Source organism: Myotis lucifugus, unplaced genomic scaffold (assembly GCF_000147115.1).
Source record: "Myotis lucifugus unplaced genomic scaffold, Myoluc2.0 scaffold_7, whole genome shotgun sequence".
NCBI lineage: Eukaryota > Metazoa > Chordata > Mammalia > Chiroptera > Vespertilionidae > Myotis > Myotis lucifugus.
Genome location: NW_005871055.1, coordinates 8,209,720 through 8,235,520, shown reverse-complemented (window position 1 = coordinate 8,235,520; position 25,801 = coordinate 8,209,720). Strand labels below are relative to the sequence as shown.

The window sequence follows — 25,801 nt, the reverse complement described above, 5'->3', positions numbered from 1 at the left end:
AATATGCTAATGACCTGGTTATTACTGTTATGGTGTATCGACCATTAGCATATCAGCTCTTTATTAGTATATATATATACTAATAAAGTTGTGGACCAACATTCTCTAGAATAAGACCACCAACTCCAATTAGGTCTTAAACAGCAAGCGAGGATTTATTGAAACTGGCCAGTGACTGCCACAGGCTTTTTATTGAATTATAATTTTATTAAATTATATATATATATAATTTAAATACTCATCCGAGGATATGTTTTTTATTGATTTGAGAGAGCGAGAGGAAGGAAGGGAGAAAGAGAAAAATATTTATGTAAAAGAGAAATAGCAATCCATTGCTTCCCCATGTGCCCTGGCCTTGGCTATGTGCTCTGACCAGGAATCGAGCCTGTCAAACACATTACCTTGTAATTTTTGATGTACAGGCTGATGCTCTAACCAGCTGAGCCACATCAGCCAGGGCAAGTTTTGATCACATACTAGTATATGTCATTCATTAAGTTTGTGCATTTTGCCATCACTTTCTGGTTTTGAACTGGTATGGTCAATTATGGGGACAAATTAAGCAATGTAACTAAAAACTTTAAATGATTTAAAACAATGTAAAGGTCCAAATGACCACTGTAGTTTGAGCTGTTCAGTTGATCAATGAAATTGATTGAATTCCTGAATCATGAGGATGTCCCTTAGCTGCTGAAAATGTTTGTGAGATAAACTTGTAGGACATTCAGGTTACTTCACTTAAAGGAGAAACATTCAAAGTATTATATGTTTAGTGTTTTAAAAAGATGAAGGAATTGAAACATTAAAAGATTGCCTTTACTATGTGACTGCTCCCTTTTGTGATCTCATTTGTATGTTAATTTTGTCTCTCAAGTACTTAACACACATTACTCAAAGCCTTTGGATAGTTAAATCAACTCAATTTGTATACAACTTTTTCTCTTATGTTTCCTATCTTGGTTAAGTGGCTCAGATTTAAAACTTGGAATTGTTACTTCTTCCTTTTGCCCAACTATACTAATATAATCTGTTGCTTCATCCTCCAAAAAGGCTTTTCTTCTCAATTTTCTGCTCTCATTGCTACTGCCCTAATTTAGGCCCTTTGTCGTGTGTGTGTGTGTGTGTGTGTGTGTGTGTGTGTGTGTGTGTGTGTGTATTTATTTCAGAGAGGAAGGGAGAGAGATAGAAATGCCAATGATGAGAGAGAGTCATTGATCAGCCGCCTCCTGCAAGCCTGTAACCTGGGCATGTGCCCTGACCAGGAATCGAACTGTGACTTCCTGGTTCATAGGTCAACACTCATCCACTGATCCAAGCAGGCTGTAGTGTTGTGGACCAACATTCGCGAGAATAAGACCACCACCTCCAATTAGGTCTTAAACAGCAAGCGAGGATTTATTGAAACTGGCCAGTGACTGCCACAGGCTTTTTCCTGTAACAGCCCAGAGCTTTCTGTTCCGCGAGCTTTTATCTCCAGAAAACACAAATGTCCTTGATTTACAGTTACAAGGGTCTAAGCAGGACCTTGACGCCGATGTCTGGGAGTGGGAGACTTGGAGTTATGCCTGGTTACCTATCCTTGACCCCATCCTTGTTAAAATTTTTTACTGACATTCAATTCATCACACTCCCTACTGGTCGTAAGAGACGAATTCAGACCCTGGTTTCGTCGCTAGTATCCACTAGCTGGGAATACTGGGTGTGCAGGACCATGAATTTGACAGCTTGGATTCGGTCTTGGATAAAATTGAGGAGGCACCTGAGCATGGAAGGGTCTGAAAATGAGACCTATTAGGAGGAGGAGGGGCCCTGCCACAGTGGATAGGAGGTTTGTGAGCCACAGGGACCAGAAGAACAGATTCTCATATCAGTTCCCCTCTGCCTTACGGGCCTCTTCTTTGTCCATCAGCCGTTTCCTTAACTGACTTAAACCTTTTCTGATTACCCCTGAGTGGTTAGTGTAGAAGCAGCACGCCTCCCCTAATGCTAGGCACAGTCCCCCTCGTTTCAGGAAGAGTCCCCTCCTGTTCTGTAAGACTACTTTAGCTAAGGACCCTACTGATTCCTCCAACTGTCCTATGGATTTTTCTAGGGTACTCAGGTCTTGGTCAATTTGATTACCCAGTTCTTTGTAATTTTGATGTCCTGTCACTAGGGCGGCTGTCCCTACTGCTGTGGATCCTGCAATTCCGAGTCATACGAGTTGGGGAACCAACACCGGGGCTCTCTTAATCCGCCCAGGCTCTATGATTAGGTGCTCCCTTCCTCCTTCCCCTGAGTAATAATACACTTGCGGCAGGATATGAGTTAGGATGCAGAGCCCTGGCTCGGGCCCAGTCTGGAGGTTTAGGGAGAGTATGCAGGGGGTGATTCTGGTGATGCATGCCCACCAGGTACCATTTGGGGCCACCAGGTACCAGGGGGTCCCGGACCCTAGTCTCTCCGGAAGTCAGAGTGTCTGGTTACAATTTTCTGCATAGGGGGAATCGGGGAGGGAGTAATTGGCAGATGCGACACACAGCCCAGCTCCAGTAATATCTCCTAAAGTTAATCCCCTCCTCCCGTTTCCCCATGCACATAGTCCCGGGGTTTCTGCATTCGTGGACACGTTGCGGATGTGGGCCGCACTTGCCCCAAATGGAGCCCAAGCTCCAATCCCTACGTAATAGGGGGGCTCGGGGTTCACTTGGGCACACGCCTGGCATCTCCGAGCCACATCCTTGGCCATCCTCTATAGTCCCGGAACGTAGTAATCCTTGTGAAGAAGCTCAGCCAGCTTGGTGCCTCCGAGATGGGTGCCCCTATGGGTCTATACGATGATTCTGCCCAGGCTTCCTGGGAGGAACAGATGGTGGTCCGGGAGTTTCAGCCATCCTCCCCTGGTTACCTGGGCCCCTAGTCCTTTTGCTTGCTCTTCTTCCTTCTTGGTATAGGTTGGGGTGTCTGGCAGCTGGCGGTCTGGGAGGACCACTAAGACCTATAGGGGCCCTACTGGTCTTTTGGCGGCTTCCTTTGCTGCTTGATCAGAGCAGGTTGATTGGCCAGGTCCATTGTCTTCTTGAGGATGATCCGCAGCGGGTGTGTCTGGTCAGAGGTCACCTTCTACTCAGGCTAGGCATCACTCTGCTGGTGGGCTGCTGCCGCCCAGAGGCAAGTAGGTTACCTAAATACTCAAATGCAAAGGGGTTAAGTCTTTTGGACAAATAGTCTACTAACCTTTTCTAGGGCCTGAGACTTTAGGTGAGTACCTCTTTGGCTATGCACCTTGTCTCACATACCTAGAAGTGGAAATACTTAGTTACATCTGGTAGCACTAGTTGGCCCATCGTCCTCGCTCTGTTCATGTCTGTCTAACTGCCTAATATATTACCTCAAGGATCCTGGCTCTGAATTCTTTCAGGGAAAATGGGCATTGGATTTCTCTTCTGTAACTGCTTCGTGCTGAGGAGGGACGGAGTTTTCTCTCAGAGCCAAGAGATCCTTGCTGTCTGTCAGAGGGACGATGAGGCCTGGGCACAGAAGGAGGTGGGCTTGTGACCTGATGGAAAGAAAACATTTCAGTTTTAATAACCTTTATTGAAATAGAGTTTTTCTCCTTAAAATTACCTTTGTGTTTATCAGAAAACCAAATTAAGACCAATTTATCTATTGTATTCAATTTGGCCTGATGTTTGCATAAGCACAACAAGAATGGTAACTGATTATCTTTGCCGGAATTTCATGATTGAATCTTAATGTGCCCCGTAGTGCCAGGAAGCCAAGCCATCCAGCTGCCATCAGGCCTGCCTATAGTATCTGCTGAGTAAGGTGAATCCCTCACCTGTAGCGACTCCACCTGGGCCCACGCTCTAGGCTTTAAGGCCCATCTCAGTAGCCCTCCTACTCATCGCGGCCCAGAGTGTGTGGGGGTTCCGCAGGGACGCAGAGGCGTCCTTATTGCTCCCCTTCTACTCTGACCAACTGCCAGTGATGGTAGGGCATGGGCCTGACGTTCCAGCGCCAGCCATCTTCAGGGCTCCCAAGCAGGATACCAGGCTTTTCCTGTGGCACTCTTATTGGCTTCAAGTCTTCAGAGTCTAGACAGGTCTCTTTAAAACATGATACTCCAGTCAAAGTTTTCGGTTAATAAAACCACCATTAGGAACCAGTCTTATTGAATTTATGCAAAGAAATGTATTGCCATGATTTATTAAGCATTGCTAAATTTTGGAGGAATTATATAAGGAGAAAAACATACTGACCTGCTCTAAGATTTTCTGATTTTCCTTGCCAGTCCCTTTTCATGGACTCTTCAGAGTAATTGTCTTTAAATGGCAAGAAGAAATTTACAACGTGTCTATATTCTAATAGACAGTCAGAGCTGTCCCTGTAGTAGGGTTTCCCTTACTTGACTTGTTTTCTTGTAACGGACTAAAGGAGCTTTATTTCTTTACAAGATTTTACACGTCACAGGACCTCACAGGATCGGTAATTCCTGTAACAGAGGGCTAGTATTCACCACTTTACTAACCTGTTCTAAACAGGCCTTCCCTAGTTTCCTACAGTTGAGGTTTGTGCCACCCCTGACATGGGCATGGTCACACAGGCCTGCAAGACAGTATACAAGTTGCTAACTGTCAACTGTCTCTCAATAGAGACCAAAACCTAATGGGTATTTTTCTTTGCCCAGTTGGGCACCTGCCTTCTCGGCAGCTAGGCACCCTCTACTTTTGAGGTTCACCCCACATAGCCCCCTTCTAGGACAGCTAACACATAGCTATAACAATGGCCCTCAGTGTGGGAATCTGGACACTTGCCAGTTACTCCTAAAGACTACCAAGGACTGTAGACCATCACTGGTCTACAGCAACTGCTGGCAGATACAGCTACATTCAAACCTGTAAGAGAATCAAAGGTTAATACAATATATTAATACAATGAAATTTAATATTGGCACTATGGCCACTTCAGGCAGCTAAATCTTCTGTTATTATACAGTTTTTTGCAGGCCACTGTTAGGGCTGTGCATTGCAGCCAATTCTTCTTTCTAGCTATAAACTCAGTCTGTCCAGTTTCCTTAAAATGTATTCTGGCACAGGAAAAAGTTGTTTTGCTGTACACAGGTAGCTTAACCCCTATACAACTGGGCTTGGACCTCTGCCTAGCAAACTGCAGTCTATAAGTTCAATATGCAGCCTCCAGTCCTCCTAACCCAACGAGGTTTCGGCCAGTTGATAAGGCATCTGCTGGTAAGCTACAGACGAAACCCCTATGCCTGCATAGTGGTCTGTAGCCAGTAAAATAACTGCTGAAACTCCGCCCCTATCTCTCAGCCCAGGGCCCGTTGCTTTCCCCCACAGATTTTTCCTCTTACTTTTGATCTCTTCGACCAATCCCCCTGTCTCCCAGTCTAGTTGTTCATCTCCCTTTAAACAGTGGGAGTTTCGGGTAAAAGCAGTCCTCCCTCCCTCCGCCTTCACCCTCTCTCTCTCCTCTGAGGTGAAGAGGGTCTGCAGTAACTGCTGGCAGTCATCCCATGTGGGTAAAAAAAAGACTGACTCCAGCAGAGAGATCAGACCCTGAGGGTTCTGAGAAAAAGAGGGATTTGATTCTTCCAGTTATACAAATCACTAGTTGAGAAAGGGACATAAATCATGAAAGGCTGGCCGTCCGGGCCCAGGTCCAGTGGCCCAGCCTGCCTCAAGGGCAGGAGAGGCACTGGGGCCGCCGGCCTAACACCCCCGGAAGCTCCATATTCCATTCCCTGTCTAGTATGGGACGGACTAAAGGGGTTGGAGGACAACAAAGCCCCTCCCGCCAGTGGGTCCGGGGGAACATAAGGGGGCGGCTGGCTAATGGGTTCTTCCTGTTCTCCCTAAAGGACCGGGGGAGCCTTTCCCTTCTGGGGCCCGGCCAAAAGAATTGTCTGTCTCTGTCCTGATTTTCCCCTCGGGAGGCATGCCCTCATCCACCGGGGTTCCTTGGACAATATGTCAACCCAAACCTGAATATAAGGAATTTGATCAGGATGCCCTGGGCGGCCGTATATGACATATTGGGCCTGGTAGGCAGTGGTCAGATCAAAAGACCCTGCATCCGGCCACCCCACCTGGAAAGTGGGCCACTCCCGTTCACAGAATCGCTGTAAATTAAAAGCATTAACATCATATCTGTAGCCTCCGGCTCTCTTCTTGAAGTCCTGAAAATTCTTAAGAAAACATTGCAGCAGGGAGCACACAGAAGCAGACGACGACTGTCCCATTTTGACAACAAACACCAGACAACAAACACCAGACAACAAACACCAGACAGACAAGTCCTGTGCCGTGGCCACCGACTGGAGTCGGGAGGGGGTGCTGCGTCCAGCCCTCTCCTTGACTCCCCTGTGAGATCTCGCCCCACGCGCCTCCTTACCTCCTGCAGGATTTTTCAATAAGTCCTCGCCGCTTACCCGGTGATGGATGGGGGAGAGCCTCCTGCCCTAGATAGCGGGTCCCTCTCTCCCCTGCTGGGTATCTCGCTGCGGCCTCCAAATGTTGTGGACCAACATTCACGAGAATAAGACCACCACCTCCAATTAGGTCTTAAACAGCAAGTGAGGATTTATTGAAACTGGCCAGTGACTGCCACAGGCTTTTTCCTGTAACAGCCCCGAGCTTTCTGTTCCGTGAGCTTTTATCCCCAGAAAACACAAATGTCCTTGATTTACAGTTACAAGGGTCTAAGCAGGACCTTGACCGATGTCTGGGAGTGGGAGACTTGGAGTTATGCCTGGTTACCTATCCTTGACCCCATCCTTGTTAAAATTTTTTACTGACATTCAATTTATCACAGTAGGCCCTTTTTCTTAAAAACACTTATATGCCCCTAGCTCATTTGGCTCACTGGATAGAGCGTCGGGCTGGAGACTGAAGGGTCTCAGGTTCAATTCCGGTCAAGGACATGTACCTTGGTTGCAGGCACATCCCCAGTAGGGGGTGTGCAGGAGGCAGCTGATCGATGCTTCTCTCTCATCAATGTTTTTAACTCTCTATCCCTCTCCCTTCCTCTCTGTAAAAAATCAATAAAATATATTTAAAAAAACACACAAAACACTTAATGAGCCCCATCCAGTGTGGCTTATTTGGTTGAAGCGTTCTGCACACCAAAAGGTGGTGGGTTTAATTCCGGTAAGAGCACAAAGCCAAGTTGTGGGTTTGATTCCCCGGTTTGGGCACATACTAGTATGTATGGGAGGCAGCCGATCGTTATTTCTCTCCCTCTCTTTATCAAATCAATTAAAAACACACACTTATATGACATTGTATTATTGACAAGGTCCACATTCCTCAACTTGGAATTTGTATTAGTTAAGATACAGGTTTGGCTGCTGTGACTGAGAAAAGTATTTTTAAATATTAAAAATGTATTTCTTCCATGTGTAAAAGAATGAACTAATGAGGTAGCTTTGCTACAAAAAGTTGTCAGAGACCTAAGCTCCCTCTAACCTGTTCCTCTACCATCCTCATCATGCAGCTGCATCTTATGGACCAAGATGGCTGCTTCACTTCCTGCCATTATATGCTGCATGCTTACATTAAAGGTTAAAATGTATTAGGGTAGGCCCTATCCGGTTTGGCTCAGTGGATAGAGTGTTGACCTGCCGACCAAAGAGTCCCGAGTTCGATTCCGGTCAAGGGCACGTACCTTGGTTGCAGGCACCTCCCCGGTCAGGGCTCGTGCAGGAGGCAGCCAATCAATTTTTCTCTCCCATCTGTGTTTCTCTGTCTTTCCCTCTCCCACTCTCCCCAAAAATCAATGGAAAAATATCCTTGGGCGAGGATGAACAACAACAAAATGTATTATGGTAGGGCATACAGACTATTTGTAAGTGGTGGTAGTGTTGTAGGCAGTGGGAACTGCACCAGGTATTACACGGTGGGATCGGACTAGATCTGGGTTCAGCAACCTCAGTATTTGAATTCTGGCTAGGAAAGAATTCAGAGCCAAGACCCAAACTATAAGAGAACATTTACTTGATTAATCACAGAAGTAGAAAAAGTAATTCCTAGAAGAAATGGGCTTAGGAAACAAGTTATAGAGGCAAAGGAAGGGCCCTGGAAGCTTAGGAGTGAGGAAGCAGGTAAAGAGCCTGGGATGGGGAGTGCAGAGGGAAAGGCAAGAGTATGCTCCCTGGAAGGAGAGCTCACTGGGTCCTCTGTCCTAAGGGTTTTAAGGGTGGAGATTTTAGGGGAGGTCCCAGGGGAAGATCTCAATGGAATATTCAGCAGCTTTCCAGGTGTGTCCTTTCAGGGTCTAAGTCTCCACTGATTGGTTGGCACCAGGGCAGGGGGTCATGATCCAATGCAGCTGGTCCTGAGGTCATCAATGGGATTGCTGGTCTGGTTTTTTTTTACTTTTCTGACCCTGAAGCTGAAATACAACTGAGGCCTAGATGATATCTCTCGGGAGGAAAGGTCAGGGGGTCCAAACTGTAGGACAAGAGATATTCTAAGGGAGGAAAGTTCACCTTGGGAACTAGGTCCCACCCTACAATTGTCCTTTCCTAGGCACCTAGGGCTTCCCACTCTGGTGACCTTTTGTACCTGGCCCATTGTCCTTGCTCTACTCATGTCTGTCTAACTGCCTAACACAATAGGATTAGGATTTTTGTTCTCTATGTTAATATTCATAAAGTTTTTTTTATATATGCTTTAAGTAACAATTCCATCGTTTTTCTTTAAATCCCCTCCTCAAGATGCTTTTTTATTGATTTTAGAGAGGGAGTGTGAGAGAGAAACATCAGTGTGAGAGAGAAACAGTGATCAGTTGCCCCCTGTACGCACCCCAACTGGGGATGGAACCACATCCTGGGTTTGTGCCCTGACCAAGAACTGAACCTACATCCCTTTGGTGCACGGGACTATGCTCCAAACAATTGAACCACACTGGACAGGGACAATTCCATCATTTCAGTTATGATTTCATGAATTTTTGATGGTTCTGGTAGGTTTCTGTATTTGTATTTGTATTTGGGAAGAGTAAGGTTGGTACCTTGTGGCCTATTATTATAACTTGCAGACCTAGGGACTACTTTGTACTTATACCATCTCTCTGTAAAAATGAATGGAAACATATCCTCAGGTGAGGATTAAAAAAACAAACACCCTAAGTATATGACCTATTAATCCCTCTCCTAGGTTGAATTTTATCAGCAAAATAAGAGAGCGCCATTAGCTTCCCTTTCCTGCTAGCAATGGCATTATCAGTTTTTCTTTTTATTATATGAGATATGTAGTGGCATCACATTATGATTTCAGTTTGCATTTGAAATCATAATAAGATGCCAATATTTTAAAAAATATATTTTTATTGATTTCGGAGAGGAAGGGAGAGGGAATTAGAAACATCAATGATGAGAGGTAATCATTGATTGGCTGCCTCCTGCATGCCCCACACTGGAGATTGAGCCTACAACCTGGGCACTTGCCCTGACTGGGAATCAAACCATGACCTCCTGGTTCATAGGTCGATGCTCAACCACTGAGCTATGCTGGCCGAGCGATGCCACTATTTTTATATGCTTTTCTCATGAAATGTGAAATGAAAACCTGTTAGAAATTAGGTGAGCCCCCAAAATCAGGGGCCCTAGTAGAACACAAAGCATAATCGGGAGTGAGGCAGCAAGGCAAATATCTTTACTTCTGCAGAAGGGTCGGTACCAACACAGAGTCTGGCAGCACATACACCGAGTGGGTGGTCCACTGGGTTTTTATACCTGATGCACCTGATCTGTTCCTCACTCTTGATTGGAGCTTAGGTTCACAGTCTTGCACCATTGGCTAAAGGAGAACGGGAGGGGTTGACCTCTGTTGATTCAAAATGGTGGCCCACAGGGGAGCTGCAAGTCACGTGAGCCAAAATGGCAGTTGCCAAGTCACACAGACCAAAATGGCAGCTGCCTACACTCCCTTTTTTGACAGCAAAGATTATTTGTTTATTCTCAAAAACCTATAATCACTTCTCTGCAAATGTTTATAACTGTTGTATTTGTAATCACCAAAAGCTGGAAACAATCCAGATGTCTCTCAACTGAAGAATGGATTTTTAAAAATTCAATATGTCCATACATAACACAGGAATGAAGCTCTCAGTCCAGGATAACACAAATATTTGGGAAAACGGACTCTGATGTAACTATATATTAAGTTAAAAGAAAAAAACTTCAAAATGAGCCATCATATAAGGAAAACACAAAGAAATGTGACCATAAAACAGATGAAAATGGTAATATATTTCAAAATAAGCCAAGAGAAATTAAGGAAAAGATTAAACCTTTGAAGAACCATACGAATCATAAATTAAAGGAGCTTAGAAATGAGATGACTAGGCCATAAAAGAAGTAAAGGAAAATTGACAAGACAGGCAAAGAGAACCAAAATATATGTATTAGTTACCCAAATGTAAATCAAAGAATAATGGTGATGGTTACATAACATTGTGAATATACTTAATGCCCCTGTATTGCATACTTAAATGCACTTAAAAGGACAAATTTTGTGTTCTCACAATAAAAAATATAAGCCAATCCTGGGCAGTGTTGTTTAGTTGGTGGGGTGTCCTATGCACCTAAGGTTGCCTATTTGATTCCAGGTCATGGCAGATGCCTTTTGGGCTCAGTTCCCAGTAGGGGGCATGCAAGAGGTAGCCAATCAATATTCCTCTCACATTGATGTTTCTCATCCTTCTCTCTCTAAAAATCAATAAACTATTCTTTAAAAAAAATTATTTAAAAAAATGAAAATCTAAGTAATGGGACAGAACAGCTATTAGAATTATAATTCAAGAACACTTGATGTTAGAGAATGTTTAAATCTGTATATGTTGAAAGACACTGTGAATCTGGAGAATTCAACCCAGAACAGTTAACACTGAGATGTATTTTTATACAATGCTTTTTAGAAACACAAAAATACCTTTTTGTATCCATGGAAAAAAGATCAATTCAACTGGGAAAGAAAATCAGATTGGATTAGATTTTTAGCAGTAACCTATTTTATGCCAGATGATAAAGCAATATTTTTAAAATATTCAAGGAAATAAATATTTCCTATTTCGACTATCTTTCAAGAATTCAGGACATTGCCCAATTGGCATGGCTCAGTGATTGAGTGTTGACCTATGAACCAGGAGATCAAGGTTCGATTCCCAGTCAGGGCACATGCCCAGGTTGCAGGCTCGATCCCCAGTGGGGTGGCGTGCAGAAGGCAGCCAATGAATGACTCTCTCTCATCATTGATTTTGCTATCTCGATAACCCTTTCTCTCTGAAATCACTAAAAACATTTTTTAAAAAATTCAGGGCATCAACAAACATTTATAAACATGAGAAAATTCAAGGAATATTGTTCCTATGAATCCTTCCTGAAGAATATACTAGAGAACAGATTTCAGACAACCAAGAAATGATTTCAGAATCTTCAACATTAGGTCAAGTGGTGATCATTGAATATGTTTTTCGTAGCACTAAGATTAAAAGATGGAAATGATGATAGAAAGTATGTAAATGTTATATAGTCTGACAAGATAGAAATACTATAACCTACACAAAAAAAATGGAAGGGGAAAGGAGAGTAAATGAAAAGTAGAATATAGTGATGGTTTTCCTCTTAAGAATTAGTTGTGAGGAAAAGGGTAGTACTTGAAGCTGATTGATGGAAACTTAAACATACTTTAAGTATACCTACTTTGACATATAAGATAAAACACTAATAAAAATTATACCAGTGATCAAAAGTAGGTGGTGGGGGAGAAAGAAAGTAATAGAAAATTACTAATTTTGTTACTGCTAATAGCAGGGAACTAATACTATCTTAAGAGGGGGAGGGAATGAACAGTATTACAGAAAGATGTCACTATAGAATTAACCCCAAGAACAAAATACACAACTAAACACTAAAAGAAACCTCTCCTAAAAAGAGCAAACAAAACAGACCACATAGTGATATATACACATTCTCTATACTTACTTGTGTGTACACAGACAAAAAATTAATAGGACATGAAATATCACAACACCAAGAATACCAGGTTAATAAACAAATGGGCTCAACATAATGATTGCTGTATACAGAAGACACAGCTGTATAAAGCATAAATAATAAAGTGAATTAATAACTTTAATAATAAAGGGAAGGGTAAAGATACATCAGATAAATACAACTTTTTAAAAATCAGAGTTCATCATCGTGGTATCAGACAAGGCAGAATTTAGCTCAAAAAGTTGAATATTTTATAGGTTAAGGGCTGCATTCACAATGAATATTTTTTCTGAAATGTCTTTATCAAATGAGATATCAACAGCTCTCATAAAATAAAAATTACAAGAGATGTATGAAGAAATAGAAACCTGCTAAGGGGACTTTAACACCTCTCAAAAATAAGTCCAGTTAAGTGGAAAAAAAATTAGTCATAGTACATAAACAGTAAGGTAGTTCTCACATATTTATATTAAAGATCCACAAATAGAGAATACATATTTTCAAGTGCACAGGGGACAGTTATAAAAGTCAATTGTATGTCAGACCACAAAGAAAACCTCAGTTCCCAAAACTAAAATAATCAAACGAAATTCTGACTACATGCAATAAAACTAGAAAATGAATTTAAAATATAAAAATTGACTCCAGGTTTCTATAGGATGATGACAACTCACCTTTGAAATACCATACAGATCTATAAAGGAAGCAGATAAAAGCACCACCACCCTTGCCTAACAATATCAAATTATGGGTATGTAGGGAAATAAACTGAAATGTAGCAGAGCAAGCTATGGAACATATGCTGAAGTGGCAAGTGAGGTTGAGATTGTTCAGAACAGGAGAGGTAAGCAGGAGCTAGGGTCAATAGAATGCAGATTAACTCAAGAAAAAGAAAACTCCACCCTAAGGTGGGAAATACCAAGAGGTTTGAGAGCTGTTAAACCAAAGGAAGGGACTTGAAAGTGCATGGGACCAAAGAGGCAGTTTCAGAAAGGCACTGCTTCTGGGAAAAGAGGATGACTTGGAAGAGGCATCAGTTACCTAGAGGCTTGGTGGTAAAGAGAAAGAAGAGGTAGTAGAAATTGGAGAAACAAAAGATAGATCATCCTTTCTCCACCCCCACACCCAAAAGGAGTCATTGATTTAAAACACTATACTTTTATATACCAACACAAAGTGCTATTGAACTAAAAAGTCCACTAATTCTTCCAAATCCATCACTCCTGTTTATGTACTACTATTATCTGGTTTAGGAAAATAAAAACACTCAAAATGAACAGAAAATGGTAGACAATATCCATGTAAAGTTACTTTAAGTAGGAAACATAAAATGAGAGTCAAAATATTTCAGTTGAAGTCTCCCCCAAAACATCCAACTACAGAGCTAAAGAAAACTACAGAACAATACTATTAAGCAGTAAAAAGAAGGATCTATTACCCTTTGAGACAGCATGGAGGGACCTGGAGATTATTATGCTAAGTGAAATAAGCCAATCAGAGAAAGATAAATATCATATGATCTCACTTATATATAGAATCTAATGAACAAAATAGGTCCAGAGACATGGATGTATGGAACTGAATGACAGATTATACAGGGGAGGGTGGTGGAGTGGGAAGAAATTTTAAAGAACATATGCATATATGCATAGCCCGTGGACACAGACAATAGTATAAGGTAGGCCTGTGGTGGAGCCTGGGTGGAGGAGGACAAAGTGGGGGGAAATAGGAGACATAATGCTAACAATAAATTTTTTTAAAATCGTCTTTTAAAATGAAGCTAACATTCAAGGTACCTGAAGAATAAATTTGACTGAATATAAAGGGCATTGAGGAAAGACAACCAGAAGAATGAAAATTAAATGAAGAAAGGTAAAAAGAGACAGAAAGTGATTGATATAGCCAATATGTAAAATTAGAGTTCCTAAGAAGAAAAACAATAGTGGAGCTAATCTTTAAACTTTAATCCATGAAACCTTTCTGGAAGTAACAGAAGACTTACATCTACATATTGAGAAAGCTTGTTGTGTATTAGAAAAGTTGGTCCAGAATGGTCAACTCTATGAGTCATGTCCTGGCAAAACTATTGGACTTTGAAGATAATGAAAAATTCCTCTGGGTTTCCAGTCATAAAGAAGAGGTTAGCAACAAACTTCTCAACAGCAACATACAAACAAGACAGTTATGGAACAAATTTGAAGTCTATGAAATTGTAAGCCAAGGATTTTATAACTATGATTCAATCCCAGAAAAAAATAACAACCATGCTAAATGCCACTATATTAACAAAAATTTCATGATGAAAATGCCATGACAAAGTGGAAAGACATATTTAAACTTATACCACAAAGAGGTAATCTCAATGAAAACCTAAAAATCAAGGCAAATGACTATCAACCCCATAGAAAAGTGGGCTAAAGAGATGAAAATAGAGTTCACGAAAAAAGAATGCAGATGACACACATATAAAAGATGTTGAACTTAAGTCATACAAAGAGAAATGCCAGTGAAATCTATGCTAAAAATTATAGTTACACTAAAGCCTCTCTCACCAAAATCCAAAAATATACAATAGGCTCTATAAATTATGAGGAAATAGACACTTTGAGGCATTGCTGGTAAGGATATAAAAGTCCAGGAGGGAATTTGGCAATATCCAGCAAAATTTTGTATGCATTTATCCTTCAACCCACCATTTAACTTCAAGGAATTTGTTCTAAAGATACGCTGGCATCTACACTAATAAAATTAAAACATGCAAATTGACCGCACCTTCGCCACACCTTAAGCCACGCCCACCAGCCAATCAGAACGACTATATGCAAATTAACCCAACCAAGATGGCAGCCGGCAGCCACGGAGGTGAAGCAACAGGAGGCTTGGTTGCTCCAGTGATGGCGGAAGCCAAGCTTCCCGCCTGCCGCGGCTGGCTCTGAGCTCCACTGAAAGCAACAAAGTTTCAATTATAGAAGGTAAATAAATCCCAGAATAAAGAAGAAAAGGAGAGGCTGGGAGCTTCCGTTGCCGGGGGGCTTGGCCAGCCTGAAAACAGCCCTCAGCCCCTCACCCAGGCTGGCCAGGCACCCCAGTGGGGACCCCCACCCTGAAGGGGGTGTGACCAGCTGCAAACAGCCATCAGCCCCTCACCCAGGCCGGCCAGGCACCCCCAGTGGGGACCCCCACCCTGAAGTAGGTGTGACAAGCCTGCAAACACCCATCAGCCCTTCACCCAGGCTGGCCAGGCACCCAGCGGGATCCCCACCCTGATCCGGGACACCCTTCAGGGCAAACCAGCTGGCCCACACCTGTGCACCAGGCCTCTATCCTATATAATAAAAGGGTAATATGCAAACTGACCCTAAGAGCAGAACGACTGTGAATGACTGGTCACTATGACACACACTGACCACCAAGGGGCAGACGCTCAATGCAGGAGCTGCCCCCTGGTGGTCAGTGCACTCCCACAGAGGGAGCTCTGCTCAGCCACAAGCCAGGCTGCCAGCTGCCAGTACAGCAGTGGTGGTAGGAGCCTCTCCCACCTCAGCAGCACTAAGGATGTCCGACTGCAGCTTAGGCCTGCTCCCCGCTGGCAAGTGGACATCCCCCGAGGGCTCCCGGCCTGCCAGAATGATGTCTCACTGCCATCTTAGGCCCAATTCCCCAGGGAGCGGGCCTAAACCAGCAGGTGGTCATTCCCCAAGGGGTCCCCGACTGCGAGAGGGCACAGGCCAGGCTGAGGGACCCCCCGAGTGCACAAATTTTTGTGCACCGGGCCTCTAGTAAAATATAAAAGGTTAGTTATAACAGCATTACTTGTATTAGCAAAAGATTAGAAATAACCAAAATGCCTATTAATGGAGAACTGATTAAAGTACATGCAACAATGGAACTATCTCCAGGTAGATGGTGTCCCTTTCAAGTCACTCTATTCCCCTGAAGTCATAAAGAGATATAGAAAGTTTCCATATACCAATATAGAATGACCTGCAGAATATATTATGAAGTAGAAAAAAAAACAAAGGCACAGAATAGTATATAGGGTCATCTGTGTGTATAAAGAGGTAACAGGAAAGGTGCCAACAATGGAAGAGAGATTGCTCTAAATATAACTTGTTTATATAGTTTTGATCTTAAAATCACGTATATTTACATATTCAAAAATAAAATTAAAAGGTAGAAAGAAGAAAAATCTAAAAAGGAACTGAAACACATTTACAGAACTACAGTATTTTGGTGACATAGCACATAAGAAAAGGAACAATTTCTAGTGATTTTAGAATGTAGATTTGGGGCTGTGCCTTCTTAATGGAGTATATTCAGTAATATTGTTGTATTGCTATTTTTAAAGTATTTTATGTATGTTTTTGGGTAAAATAAGTGTTGCAAAAAGTTGGTAATTGTTGAATAAAGTCTTAGAAGTTTATCAGCTTTTTATTTGATATATCATCTTCTATATCAACTTTCTTATAACTTAAACTAGAGGCCAGATGCACGAAATTCATGCAAGGGGCTCAGCCCTCGCAGCCCTGACTGCCTTTGGCCCTCACAGCCCCGGCTTCGTCCGGATGGTCGTTCTGCTGTTTGGATGTTTGGTCGATTTGCATATTATGCTTTTATTATTATAGAAGATTTAGTCTGGAAAGTCCTTTGACAGATTGAGTAAAGTGGGAATGAAATACAAAATTACATAATAAGGACAGCTAACATGATAGAGTACATGTTATGTGGCAGGAATAGTGCTGTTCCTGCTTTATAGTGATACTAGAGGCCCAGTGCACGGATTCGTGCACATTGAAAAGAAATTAATTAGAAGGTGGCCGATGGTACGGGACTGGGTGAAAAGGGCTGGACATGCCCTGGAGCCAACCTCCCCTGGTCCCTCCCCAAACGGCCACACCTGGGGCAGCACCGGGACTCAAAGGGTGTCTGCAGAGTGAGCAGGTCCCTCCAGCCGGTGGGGTCCCTCCGCCTGGCCTGTGGGGATTGGGCCGAAACCGGCTCTCCGACATCCCTCGAGGGGTCCTGGAGTGCGAGAGGGCACTCTGCAAAGTTGCTGTCACTCAGCAGCTCCTGTGTTGAGTGTCTGCCCCCTGGTGGTCAGTGCGCATCATACCTACCGGGCTGTCAGCCAGTTGGCTGGTCACTCGGACTTCTATATATATAGACTAGAGGCCCGGTGCACAAAAATTTGTGCACTCGGGGGTCCCTCAGCCCAGCCTGTGCCCTCTCGCAGTCTGGGACCCCTCGGGGGATGTCCACCTGCTGGCTTAGGCCTGCTCCCCGGGGGATTGTGCCTAAGGTGGCAGTGATACATCCCTTGGGGGATGTCCACTTGCCAGGGGGCCGAAGCTGCGGTTGAACATCCACAGAGCTGCTGAGGAGGCAGGAGAGGCTCCCACCATCGCCACTGTGATGCCATCAGCCTGGCTTGTGGCTGAGCAGAGCTCCCCCTGTGGGAGTGCACTGACTACCAGGGGGCAGCTCCTGCATTGAGCATCTTCCCCCTGGTGGTCAGTGTGTGTCATAGTGACCAGTCATTCCCAGTCGTTCTGCTGTTAGGGTCAATTTGCACATTACCGCCCTAACGGGTTTGGCTCAGTGGATAGAGCGTCGGCCTGTGGACTGAAGGGTCCCAGGTTCGATTCTCGTCAAGGGCATGTACTCTGGTTGCGTACACATCCCCAGTAGGGGGTGTGCAGGAGGCAGCTGATCGAAGTTTCGCTCTCATCGATGTTTCTAACTCTCTATCCCTCTCCCTTCCTCTCTGTAAAAAATCAATAAAATATATTTGGAAAAAAAAATTGCATGTGCACATTGCCCTTTTATTATATAGGATAGAAGCCTGGTGCACGGATGGGAGCCAGCTGGTTTGCCCAGAAGGGTGTCCCGGATCAGGGTGGGCAGGGGACCCCCAGCTCCCTACGCCTCCCCTGCTCACAATCACTGGCTCTGCCCATGCTCAGGCCTAACACCTCTGGCCAAGGAATTAGGCCTGGGCAGGGGACCACAGCTCTCCAAGGGACCTCCTGCTCCACCCCTTCCCAGGCCTAATGCCTGTGGCCAAGGCATTAGGCCTGGGCAGGGGACCCCAAGCTCCCACCATCAGCGACTCTGCCCCTGCTCCCCATGATCGCTGGCACCGCTTCTGCCCAGGCCTAACGCCTCTGGCTGAGGCGTTAGGCCTGGCCAGGGGACCCTCCCAGCTGCAGCCGCCCCTGATCCTGGGCTCCGCCCCCCCCCCAGCTGCAGCTGCCCCCGATCATGGGCTCCGCCCCTGCCTGGGCCTAACGCCTCTGGCCGAGGCGTGAGGCCCGGGCAGCGGCAACCAGCAGCTGCAGCCACCCCGCAATTGCGGGCTCCGCCCCTGCCCAGCTCCCATCGCTGGCTCCACCCCTACTTCCCGCTATCACTGGCCAGTGCGGCAAAGGTGCAGGATTCTCCGATCATGGCTGGGGGGCCCTGCACCCTGGCTCTTAGCTCCCCCCTGGGTTTCCGATCACTGTCAGTGCCAGGGGCCTTCTTCCTGCTTTTCCCTTTTACCTCCCTGCATTGTGCCTACATATGCAAATTAACCGCCATCTTTGTTGGCAGTTAACCGCCATCTTGGCTGGTGATTAATTTGCATATCTTGATAATTAGCCAATGGGAAGGGTAGCGGTCGTATGCTAATTACCATGTTTCTCTTTTATTAGATTAGATAACTCTTGCTGCTATATCATTAGGCTTTTGCTGCTATCCATTAAGACTCATAATATTGGCCCTGGCCAGGCAGCTCACTTGGCTAAAGTGTTGTCCCAATATGCCAAGATTGCAGGTTTAATCCCCAGTTGGGGCACATACAAGAACCAACCAATTAATGCATACATAAATGGAATAACATATTTATGTTTATCTCTCTCTCTCTCTGTAAAAATCAATTTAAAGATGGAAGGAGGGCGAGAAGAGATTAATCAAAGAATTTATATGCATACATGCATTGCCCATGGACACAGACAATAGACAGGTAAAGGCCTGGGGTGGGGTGGGAGGCAGGTGGAGGGAGGTAAAGGGGAAAAATGGGGACATCTGTAATACTTTCAACAATAAAATAAATTTTAAAAAAGTTTTTTCAAAAGGTAAATAGAAATTTTTTAAGTTAATTTAAAATAAATTACTATGCAGCATGAAAAAGATAACAGAGAGCCTCATATATTGATATGGAAAGTAGTTAATATATTGTTAAATAAAAAAAGCAGGTCATCAAGCAGTATAAAAAAGTCAGTTAAAAAAAAAAGACTCGTGATATTTTCCTATGAGGTTTAGAGCAGTTGAGATTTAAACGAGATCCATATGATTCCAAAGCCAGTGCTTTTTCTAATACATTATTGCAGGGTGTACATCATATATTGAGAAGAAAGAACATCAAAAACTAAATGTTCTATTTAAACCTGTAGTTGCTGCTCAGAAAATAAAAGATGCAGAACCAAAGTTAGTGGTTTGTCGTTCTTCATGCAAAAGCAGTGAACTAAAGGAGAGCAGTGTATGTTTTCTCTTGTCTCTGATGGGAAATTGTAAACACACACACTGACACACACAAGTCCTTATATTGATTTTGGAGATAAAAATTTTACAAAGATTTTATTCATGACTGAAATTATTAAAAGACATGAACTAAAAGTATGACAAAGCAGAAAAGGAAACAAAAACCAGTGGGCATGGGTTTTCATGATGTTGTTAAAAGCAAAACACCCTTCAAAACTTCTCTGTGTGACACTTCAAAGCTCTTCTAAGCTTCGCATATTCTTTTCATACTAGTTTAAATAAGTGTGTTTCCTCCTGTAGAAGATGAGGGCTATGTAGATTTGAGAGGTGCTAGAGTTTCCCTCACACAGCCCACACCTTCACATTTCTGCTTCCTCCTGATGATAAAATATTTGCCTTCAGTTTACCTACTACTTTTTAAAAGATCTACCACTGGAAGTTGTTGGGGTAGAGGGATATTTCTATTTTAATTTGATTTATCTGTATAAGATTATGATAGAAATTTAATTTTATAATTCTACTAGTATATACCAGATAACAAAAAAATACGATGAATTTGCTGTAAAGATTTTCAAAATTAATTTTGAACCTTTTTCTTTTTTCAGAAGCTGTGTTGGTCAGTGACTTTGTTGAAGGCTGAGAGTTGAAATGAATTTGCAGATGACACACAATTTCTAAGGTAAGCTAATATAATAGTTCAATCAAGATTATAAGTGCTCTTGACAGACATGTAGACTATAGTAACACACTAAAATAAAATGTATCAAGAATAAATATAATAACTATTTAAGTTTTACAAAACAATTGCAGAAGTATTAAATAGACTTCCATTTCTGACAATATGATAGGCTACAGATCACCAAATATGTAAACTACTGATTCAATTGATTCAATATTTTAAAAACACTTTATAATAAATAGACGAAAATATAAGAAAATAAGGGAAACTTTCTGGGGCTAGAAACAAAACAAGTACATTCTGTGAGGTAAGCAAGTGCTAAAGTCACTGAATACTTTGGGAGTACCCATGGATTTCTGTTGGCATAGAAACTTGTACATGGAGAGAAATGGGGACTGGTGAAAATTCCTTAGATTCTAAAAAGTGTAGGGGGCCTGATCAGAGACCATTTTGGAGAAGTGTGAGTACGGGAAAATGCAGTTTATTCTTGTATTACTATTTATTAATTATTGTATTCTTTTCCATATGAACAATTGGAAGCCTACTATTGCCTCACCCTGTATATATATATACATATACATGTATTTTATGATGTAAAAGTAATAGTCATTTCTGCTATAAAACTTGTTTTGAAAACACAGATTTGTTCTAACATGATTAATATGTTAGGGAACAGTATGAGCATAATGCAGATTTCTCATTTGCCCTTGTGCAGTTTCATTCATGAGAAACACTACATGAATGCAGGAAACCATCCAATTGAACCCAGCCACAAGGAATACACAAAATACCCATATGCACACACCTACAACACCTACTAGCCATCTCATTGTACCACATATTAAATGTTACATCCATTCATATTTGATGTTAAAACTTTCCAGCTGATTTCAGATAACCCTATTTCTACTGTTTCAAAATAACACACAAGCTACAACTCTTCTAATACCCAATTTCACAAGCAGGTCTATTTCAAGATGAAGTGCCATACTCTGACCATTTAACATGTGTAAAACTTTGCTACTGTTTTTATTGGTTCCTACCTTTTTAAAAAATATTTTTATTGATTTGAGAGAGAGAGAAACATCGACGTGAGAGAAATATCAATCTGTTGCCTCCATCATGCACCCAACCCAAAACCTGGACATGTGCCCTGACCAGAAATCAAACCAGCAACCTTTTGGTGCATGGTATGATGCTCAACCAATTGAGCACACTGGCCAGGGCAGGTTTCTACCTTTTATAAAAAACTAGAGGGAAAAGACTCATATAACCAAAATTAGAAATGAGAGAGAAGTCACCACAGACATCACAGATATACAAAGGATCATACTATAATACTCTGAAGGATTATATATGGCATGAGCATTGACCAGACAAAGTAGTTGTCCACACAACCAGCACAGGCATAGGGCATAAAGCATACCTGCTAAACATTGAGTGTAGTTCATTCATCTATATAGAATATCATGATCATGTTCTTAAAAATATTTAAAGAAATGAGGATATGTTTATTATAAAATATCTCGTTAGAAAAATCCAAGATGCTAAACTTAATAAAAAATATGTGCCTCAAATTTTTATTGTATTTTTTTACATAAACATTTCCTTCCATACGGACATGGAAAGATTACAAAAATGTTACTGTTGGATCATTGGTGATTATTTTCTTCTTGTATTCATGTATGTTTTTCAAATGATCTATTATAAACATGTATAGTCAGGTTTTGCCAAAAATCACCATGCTACATAAAATCATGCAATAAGAACCAAAGGAATTATGGGGTATATGAGGTTAGAGCTCGATACTCAAAAACTTTGTCAGAGACATCCTATATAATAAAAGCCTAATATGCAAATCGACCGAAGAGTGGAACGACTGGTGCAAGGACTGGTCGCTATGACACACACTGACCACCAGGGGGAAGACACTCAATGCAGGAGTTGCCCCCAACCTGCAGGCCCCAGGTCAGCCAAGGTGGATGCCAGTGGGGCCCCCCAATCACCCTGCTGAGGGAGGCGACCAACCGCAGTGGCGGGGGGCGGGGCTGGCAAGTGGGTGGCGTCAGGCCCTACAAGGCAGGTGTCAGAGGGGGCCCCCTGGTTGCCGAGCTGGTTGCCCCACTTATCGGCCTGTATCGCCGACCAGGCCTAGAGACCCTACCCATGCACAAATTTCGTGTATCGGGCCTCTATCTCTCTCCCTTCCTCTCTGTAAAAAATCAATAAAATATATTTTTTTAAAAATCCCATTTACCATCGCACCAAAAAAAGTAAGATACCTAGGAATAAACTTAACTAAGAAGGTAAAAGACCTGTACTTGGAAAACTACAGGACATTGAAAAAAGAGATAGAGGAAGACATAAACAGATGGAAGAACATAGCGTGCTCATAGATTGGTAGAATCAACATCATTAAAATGTCCATACTAAACCAAAACAATCTATAGATTCAATGTACTCCCCATTAAAATACCAATGGCATATTTCACAGACCTAAAATGAACTCTCCAAAAATTCAGTTGGAAAAAAAAAAAGACCCCAAATAGCTGCAGTGATCCTGAGAAAGAACAAAGTAGGTGGGATCTCAATACCAGATATCAAGCTGTATTACAAAGCCACTGTTCTCAAAACTGCCTGGTACTGGCACAAGACAGACATATAGATCAATGGAATAGAATAGAGAACCCAGAAATCGACCCAAACCACTATGCTCAATTAATATTTCACAAAGGAGGCAAGAAGATACAATGGAATAAAGACAATCTCTTCAATAAATGGTGTTGGGAAAATTGGACAAATAATGCAAAAAATAAAACTAGACCTCCAACTTACACTAAAACTCAAAATGGATAAAGGACTTAAATATAAGACAGGAAACCATAAAAATATTAGAGGAATTCACAGGCAGCAAATTCTCAGACATATGCCGAAGCAATTTCTTCACTAATACAGCTCCTAGGGCAATGGAAACTAAAGAGAAAATAAACAAATGGGACTACATTTAAAAAAATAGTATGGACATTTTAATTATGTTGATTCTACCAGTCATGAACATGGCATATTCTTCCATTTGTTTATGTCTTCCTCTATCTCTTTTTTCAATGTCCTGTAATTTTCTGAGTACGGATCTTTTACCTCCTTGATTAAATTTATTCCTAGGTATTTTAATTTTTTTGTGTTGCAATGGTAAATGGTATTGTTTTTTTAGTTTCTCTTTCTGTGAGTTCATTATTGGTATATAAAAAAGCCATTGACTTCTGGGTGCTTATTTTATATCCTGCTACATTGCCAAATTCATTTAGTAAGTCTAATAGTTTTTTGATGGAGTCTTTAGTGTTTTTTATGTACAATATCATGTTATCTGCGAATTATGAAAATTTCACTTCTTCTTTTCCAATTTGGATGCCTTTTATTTCTTCTTCTTGTCTGATCGCCATTGCTAGTACATCCAGTACTATGTTGAACAGGAATGTTGAGAATGGGATCCATATCTTGTTCCTGTTCTTAGGGGAAATGATTTGTTTTTGCCCATTGAGTATGATGTTGGTGTAGGTTTGTCATATATGGCTTTTATTATGTTGAGGTATGATCCTTCTATTCCCACCTTGCTGAGAGTTTTTTATCAAGAAAGGGTATTGGATTTTGTCAAATGCTTTTTCTGCATCAATGGATATGATTATATGGTTTTTATCTCTAAATTTGTTTATGTGGTATATCACGTTTATTGATTTGTGGACATTGTACCATCCTTGCATCCCTGGAATAAATTCCACTTGGTCATGGTGTATGATCTTTCTAATGTAATGTTGGATTCGATTTGCTAGAATTTTGTTGAGAATTTTGGCATCTATGTTTATGAGGCATATTGGCCTGTAATTCTCTTTCTTTGTATTGTCGTTATCTGGTTTTGGGATTAGGGTAATATTGGCTTCGTAGAAAGAGCTTGTAAGTGTTCCTTCCTCTTAAATTTTTTGGAATAGTCTGAGGAAGATAGGTTTTATTTCTTCTTTGAATATTTGATAAAACTTCCCTGTGAAGCCGTCTGGTCCAGGGCTTTTGTTTGTTGGAAGTTTTTTGATTACTGCCTCAATTTCCTCCATAGTTATCGGCCTATTCAGATTTTTTTATTCTTCCTGGTTGAGTTTTGGCAGGTCGTATTTTTCTAGGAATATGTCCATTTCTTCTAGGTTGACCAGTTTGTTGGAATAGAGTTGGTCATAGTATTTTTTTTTAAAGTTACGTGTTTTTAAAAAAATATATTTTATTGATATTTTTTACAGAGAGGAAGGGTTAGAGTTAGAGAGTTAGAAACATCGATGAGAAAGAAACATCGATCAGCTGCCTTCTGCACTCCCCACTGGGTAAATGCCCGCAACCAAGGTACATGCCCTTGACTGGAATCGAACCTGGGACCCTTGAGTCTGCAGGCCGACGCTCTATCCACTGAGCCATACCAGTTAGGGCGGTCATAGCATTTTTTTATGATTCTTTGTATTTCTGTGGGGTCTGTTGTTATTTTGCCTCTTTCATTTCTGATTTTGTTTATTTGGGTCTTCTCTCTGCTTCTTGGTGAGTCTGGCTAGAGGTTCATCTATCTTGTTTATTCTTTCAAAGAACCAGCTCTTGGTTTCATTGATCTTTTGTATTGTGTTTTTTGTTTGTTTGTTTGTTTGATTGTTTGGTCTCTATGTCATTTATTTCTACTCTGATCTATATTATTCCTTCCTTCTGCTCACTCTTGGCTTTTCTTGTTGCTCTCCTTCTAAATCTTCAAGTTGCAGAGTTAGATGGTTTATTACCAGTTTTTGTTGTTTTTTGAGATAGGCCTGTAGAGCTATGAACTTCCCTCTCAGGACTGCTTTCATCGTGTCTCATAGATTTTGGATTGTTGTGTTTTCATTGTCATTTGTTTCCAGGATGCTTTTTATTTCTTCTTTGATCTCTTTGGTAACCCAATCATTCCTTAATAGTATACTATTCAGCCTCCAAGTGTTTGACTTTTTGTGATTGTTTTTATTGTAGTTGATTTCTAATTTTATGCCATTGTGATCTGAGGAGATGCTTGATATGATTTCAGTCTTCTTGAATTTGGAGAGAGTTTGCCTGTGTCCCAATATGTAGTCTATCTTTGAAATGTCCCATGTGCTCTTGAGAAGAATATATATTCTTTATCTTTGGGGTGGAATGTTCTGAAGATGTCAATTAAGTCCATCTGATCTAGTGAGTCATTTAGGATTGCTGTTTGCTGATTTTTTGTTTAGAGAATTTATCCAGTGATATTGATGGAGTATTCAAGTCTCCTACTATGATTGTATTGCTGTCAGTCTCTCCCCTGATATCTCCAGAAGTTTCTTTTAATGTATTTGGGTGCTCCTGCATTTGGTGCATATATGTTTACCAGAGTTATATCCTTTTGTTGTATTAATCCCTTTAGAATTATGAAGTAGCCTTCCTTGTCTCTTGTTATGGTCTTCACTTTGAGGTCTATTTTGTCAGATATAAGTATTGCTACTCCGGCTTCTTTTTCATTTCCATTTGCCTGAAAAATGTTTTTCCATCCCTTCACTTTCAGTCTGTGTGAGTCCCTTGTTCTGAGGTGG

At 41.8% G+C, this 25,801-nt stretch overlaps 1 protein-coding gene across 8 annotated transcripts in view; it reads left to right on the top strand.

Annotated features, from left to right (window-relative positions):
- CAB39L (calcium binding protein 39 like) overlaps positions 1-25,801 on the top strand; it is a 156,756-nt gene that overhangs the window by 15,708 nt on the left and 115,247 nt on the right. For 4 of the 8 annotated variants that reach the window (XM_023748655.1, XM_023748647.1, XM_023748649.1 and 1 more), the window contains exon 2: positions 20,125-20,198. The gene's annotated coding sequence lies outside the window, so the exon portion shown is untranslated. Of the gene's footprint in view, positions 1-18,932; positions 19,002-20,124; positions 20,199-25,801 lie in introns of those variants that run through there. The other 4 variants (XM_006083541.3, XM_014449144.2, XM_006083539.3 and 1 more) reach the window with 3 other exon arrangements.